This window comes from Bos grunniens, chromosome 18 (assembly GCF_055505025.1).
Source record: "Bos grunniens cultivar Pamir isolate PY7600 chromosome 18, Bosgru_T2T1.0, whole genome shotgun sequence".
Lineage (NCBI taxonomy): Eukaryota > Metazoa > Chordata > Mammalia > Artiodactyla > Bovidae > Bos > Bos grunniens.
The window spans coordinates 51,638,767-51,644,766 of record NC_141182.1 but is presented as its reverse complement, the minus strand read 5'-3'; positions in this window follow the sequence as shown (position 1 = coordinate 51,644,766).

Genomic DNA, 6,000 nt, shown 5'->3' with positions numbered 1-6,000 from the left:
CCTGAATCTCTGCTCTGGTCTCTCCATGGTTGCTCAGGGAAAGTATTAGCTCTAGTTACCTGACCTCCCCATCTATTCCCTGGGGGAAAGGAAGGGGAAGATTCTGAGAATGGAGGGAGGGGGCATGCTAACAGGAAAGGAGGGTCACCAGACCCTTGGCAGCCACATGGGCACTCGGCAGTCCTCACACTGCCCTGGGGTCCCAGACACCTCCCAGTGCTTGCTCACTTGGCATGGAGTCTCTGGAGCACAGAATATGGGACCGTCTGAGACCCACTAGAACACGAGTCAGGAAGGATGAGTCGTGGGTGAGACAACTTTTATGGGTGAGGCCCCTTTGCAGCCTCTTGGTGTCCTGAGCCCTTGGCCATCCTCACCAAGCCCTGCTGGCCCCAACTTGTGCTGCCTCAATTGAGTTTTTTTTGTTCAGTTGCTAAGTTGTGTCTGAGTCTTTGGGACCCCATGGACTGCAGCACGCCAGGCTTCCCTGTTCTTCACTATCCCCCAGAGATTGCTTCAACTAATCTCCACTGAGTCAGCGATGGGACAGGAACTTTTGTCTGTCCCCAGATCAAGGATCCAGAATGCCTTCTCTCTCCATGGGTTTCTGTTGTTTCCCTAAGGGCCTAAGCCCTGAGGACCTCGTTCCCTTTGGGGGACCCAGAGGAGCAATCAGAGTCACCAAAGTAAGAGGGACCCAGAAGCCATGCTCTGAGCAAGGTCCTCCCAGGAACTTCCCGTGACCTCTATCCACTTTCTGCTGGTTTCCACTTTGCTTTCCGACGCGGATCGTGAGCCTGCTCCCAACACACACACACGTCAGCCTCAGGGCAAAGGTGCAGGCTCTACCTAAAACTCAACCTGACTATGACGGCAAAGGGCTCACCTGTCTCCTCCTCAGTGTCCCAAGGGCCTTCCCACCCGGATCTCCCCTGCAGCCCCCACCACACACCTGGGCTAGCAAGTCTCAGTCTCTCCCTGAGGTCCCTGGGATAGGTCTGTTCTCATATAGTTCCGCTCGGATCAGGTGCCCACACTCACACAAACACAGCAGGTGTGTGCCCTAGGGCACAGAGCCCACAGTTGGCAAGCATGCTCTTGGCAAGCATGGCCAAGTATCATCTGTGCTGAGATGAGATGAGAGGTAAGAGAAACCACCTGCAAAGCTTCCGATCATGATTTAGGTCTAAATTACTTCTTATCCCCCCAGGCACACAGTCTTGGATGAGACAAGGTGACGCTTCTTGGTGTTCCTTACTGTTCTGTAACAAATGACCACAAATTTAGGGGCACAAACCACAGTGTCAATATGACGCTGTTCTTTCTGGATTCTACAGACAGTTCATTTCTTTGCCTTTCCAAGCTGTGAGAGGCTGCCTGCTTTCCTTGGTTCGTGGCCGCTTCCTCCATCTTCAAAGCCAGCAGTGGAACATCTTAAAGGTCCCCAAGGTCTCCTTCCATCATCCCATCCCCTCTGGCTCTGCCTCTCCTGCCTTGGAACACTGTGAATGTATTGGACTCAGCCCAATACATCACCCACCATAATGTCCAAGTTACCCCACCATATCTCCCAAATACCCCACCATAGTCTCCCAGTCATGTGATCTGAATTTCATCTGTAGATTTCCTTAATAATGGGGCACATTTCTCAGATTGTGGGCTAGAAGTTGTGGACATCTCTTAGGGTTCTGTGCTCTGCCTCCCACTCCTCTCAAGGCCGTGGGCATCATCTTCCCTCGCTGCAATCTGCTCTGGGCAGCTTGGACTTTGTCAGGCCGATGTGGGGTCAAGTCCCGCCACGATGTCCACAGCAATCTCACTGGCCCTGAGCCCTGGAGATCGAGGCCAGTCCACACTCCCTGCAGCTCTCCCCACCCCTTCTTTCCAGTGAAGTGAAAGTTGTTCAGTCCATCCAACTCTTTGCAACCCCATGGACTGTAACCCTCCAGGCACATCTGCCATGGGATTCTCCAGGCAAGAACACTGGAGTGGATAGCCATTGCCATCTCTGTAGATTCATCAAACCCAGGTCTCTGGGATTGCAGGAAGATTCTGTACTGTCTGAGCCACCATGGAAGCCTCTTCTTTTCTAGCAATGCCCAATTTTTCAGAATGGAAAGAAAGCAGATGTGACTCAAAGACCACAACTCCCAAGTCTCCAGGTGGCCTGTGTTCATCAGCACCATGGACAGTGTCTCTGCTGTGCTCAGCCCCCATCAATGGGAAGGGACGGCTGCATATCCTGCCCATTTCTATTCTATGACAAAGATGAACATAGTAGAATGTGTTCAGGGATAACCCGCTTTTCTCTAGTTTATGAATCGGGAGCACCTTCTCCTGTCTGTGTATTAGTTGTAGCTACAGCCATGATAACTCCCAGGTGAATGATCCTGCGCCCGGAGGGTGTCCTCAAGGAGGCTGAGAACTAACTTTGTCCTCTCAGAGTATCTCCCCGCCGCTGAGTGTCAGATAACCGGCTTGTCTACAACTTGGAGGGAACGTTTCATGATTAAGTCCTGACCCTCGGTACCTGACCTTGGAGACAGCCATCGCCTAGCCTGGAGGCCTCCTGAGCACAGCCTCCTGTTCCCTCATTCTCCAAATGATCCCCCCTCCCCCAGGGAGCAAGGCTGAGCAGAACGCCTGGGCTACCCTCCCAGCTTCTCCAGTCTGAGCCTCAAGCCTGGCGTGAGAGCTTTTGCCATCTCTCCACGCTTCCAACAGAGCAAGCGTCCTGCTGAAGAACAAGTGGGGCCTGAAGACCAGTCTCCAGGGTACAATCTGTCACCTGAGGGCTCCTCCGTCTGCCTGTGTACCCAAAGGAAGAGAAGGAACTAGGGCTCCACAGTCACCCCAAACTTCCTCTTCTCCATAAATGTACCATTGACAGGGGTAACTCTGACACCCAAACCCAGCACTATATTTCTCAATGACTCAGGTCTAACCCATCCAGCATCCCTAACAGTCATGCAAAATGCTCGAGACACCCAGTATAATGGTCACTGGATTACCAGGGCCTCCCCTATCTTCCATGGGGACAGACTCTGCAGGAATCACCTGGGCTCATGTGCACCACCTGTGGAACCATGGTGTTTAAATGGAGCAGCAGAGGGAGCTACTGAGGGTATCTCAGGGGTCCTGGCATCTGGCCAACCACAGAGGCGCAGCCACAGGACTTCGTGAAAAGATGAACGGAAGGATGGGTAGGGGATAAAGGAGGGATGGTGTGTGGGAAGAGAGGTGGACATATGGACACACGTGCTATCTCCTCACAGAATTTTTCCGTAAAGGGTGAGGATGTTGGAAATGAACGTTTTCCTCTAGTCCCCATGCAGATGCAGTTTAGGGGATACAGTGGCACTCAGTGTGCACACATGTTAACCAGGACTCCAGTTCTAAGAGGAACCCTGAGCTGGGAGCTCGGACATGGAAGGATTCACCTGTCCTGCTTCTGCTGAGTCCACCGGCCAGCTCCAGGCCTGATGCAGGGAACTGCATGTCTGTGTGTCGAATGAATGAGCCCCTGGCTCACACTCCACGGGGGCCGAGATTTGTGGTGAGGATGTTCACTGCAGAGCAGATGCTCAGTGTGAAAGGCGGGATGCTCGCTACTGGCTGTTCCAGACTGAAAACAAATTTGCAGTGAAGTCACCCCAGTGGCAGAGCAGGTCCTCAGCCTGTGGAAAATCAATGTTTCAATGGTGTTCTGGATGTTTGAGAAAGAAGGAGTTGAAAAGAAGACCTCACAACGTCGGGAATAACATTTAATTCTGAACTACTCAGCAAATATTTTGTTTATTTTTTAATTTCCCCGCTGCACTGGGTCTTCATTGTTTTCCACCAGTTTTCTCTAGTGCGGTGAGCAGGGGCTACTCTTCGTTGCGATACGCCGGATTCTCATTGAGGTGGCTTCTCTACTCCCGAGCAGGGGCTCTCGGCAAGCAGACTTCAGTCGTTGCAGCTCGTGGGCTCAGAGCACAGACTCAGCAGTTCTGATGCATGGCCTTAGTTGCTCAAAAGCATGTGAAATCCTCCTGACCAAGGATGAAACCCGGGTCCCGTGCTTTGGCAGGTGGATTCCTATCCACTGAGCCACCAGGAAAGTTCTCTAAACAATGCCTAACTTGTAGATAGACACTGGTTCATCATGGCCGCCCCACACACGAGGTTTCCATATTTGAGTATGGGTAAATAAACAAGCGATGTATGTCATAGTTTTTTAATTTACAGACACAAAACCATAGGCTCTGTGCTCACTAGCCCTGCAGACACACAACCATAGGCTCTGTGTTCACTAGCCCTACAGACGCACAACCACCTGCTCTGTGCTCACTAGCCCTGCTGGTGTGACTTGGGCAGCAGGACTGTCACTGACCTTGCGGTTGTTCTAGTTGCTAAGTCATATGCAACTCTTTTGTGACCCCATGGATGTAGCCCGCCAGGCTCCTCTATCCATGGGATTTCCCAGCAAGAACACCAGAGTGGTTTGCCATTTCTTCTCCAGGAGATCTTCCTGAGGCAGAAATCAAACCCGAGTCTCCTAAACGGGGAGGAGGATTCTTTACCACTGCACCACCAGGGAAGTCCATGTTGCTGATGATCACTTGTTCAAACCCATGCAAGTTACAGCTGCTGCTGCTAAGTCGCTTCAGTCGTGTCTGACTCTGTGCAACCCCAAAGATGGCAGCCCACCAGGCTCTCCCATCCCTGGGATTCTCCAGGCAAGAACACTGGAGTGGGTTGCCATTTCCTTCTCCAATGCATGAAAGTGAAAAGTGAAAGTGAAGTCACTCAGTCGTGTCTGACTCTTAGTGACCCCATGGACTGCAGGCTTCCCGCTCCTCCACTCATGGGATTTTCCGGCAAGAGGACTGGAGTGGGATGCCCTTGCCTTCTCCGGCAACTTACAGTACCAAGTGTCAACCCTAATGGAAGCTATGGAAGCTGGGTAATTTTCATGTGTCCATGTGGGTTCATCAATTAATAAAATGTACACCTCGGGTGTGGCATGTTGAATACTGAGGAGACCCTACACTCATGGGCAGCAAGTATCTAGGAAAACTCCGTACCTTCCCTCACTTTTGCTGTAAAACTGAAGCTACTATAAAAAAATAACCGTTACTACAACTGAACCACCCTGGCACCAACCCTTCTCAGGCTTAAGGAAGATGGAGATTCACCTTTGAAACTTCAAATATCAAAAGGTAAAAAGAAGTAAAAACAACCTAATAAATTAGAATACGAAAGAGCCCATTAGATCCTAATAATTTAGTTACAACAATCATCTACAGGGTGACAGGGACACTGAGTCCAGAGCTAGCATGCTTGATCCCTGTGTCCCTTTTGCTGAAAGAATCTCTGATCAGGGTCCTGTGGAGACGCCCCACCTTCCTTCTCACCATGAAGACCAGGTCCCCTGATGGGGCAGAGACAGAGAAGGCGGGAAGACGAGGTTCAGAATCACTGCACCACCCCTGGTCTTCCAATTCCACCTGGCCCTGCCCCCTGTGGAAGACACTAAAGGGGGTATGGGGGGAAAGGAAATGCAGCCTTTTCATGTCCACATGGACCCTCTGGATCAGGCAGGACACACGGACGTTTCCTCACCCTCCTCCTACTTACAGATGCTCCAGTCCTGCCCAAGGACTGAGAATGTTGCATCTGGATCCTTCCTCTTCTACAGAGAGAAATTGGCCTGGTATCAACACAAATCTCAACTGGATGAAATCTTGGAGTGGGGTATATAAGAGAAGATCTTGGACGAGAGATGTTGGAAATTCAGAGTGGGACATGATTCAGCATAAAGGATATGTAGTGTTGAAAGGGTTAGTCGCTTGGTCGTATACGATCCTTTGCGACCTCATGTCTGTAGCCTGCCAGCACCTCTGTCCCTGGGATTTGTAAGATGATATGTAAACACTTGACAAATACTTGAGTTGTCTTAGGAGAAAACCTCGAGTACTTTCCCATCGAGAAAAGTGAAGAGGAACTTTTCTCGAA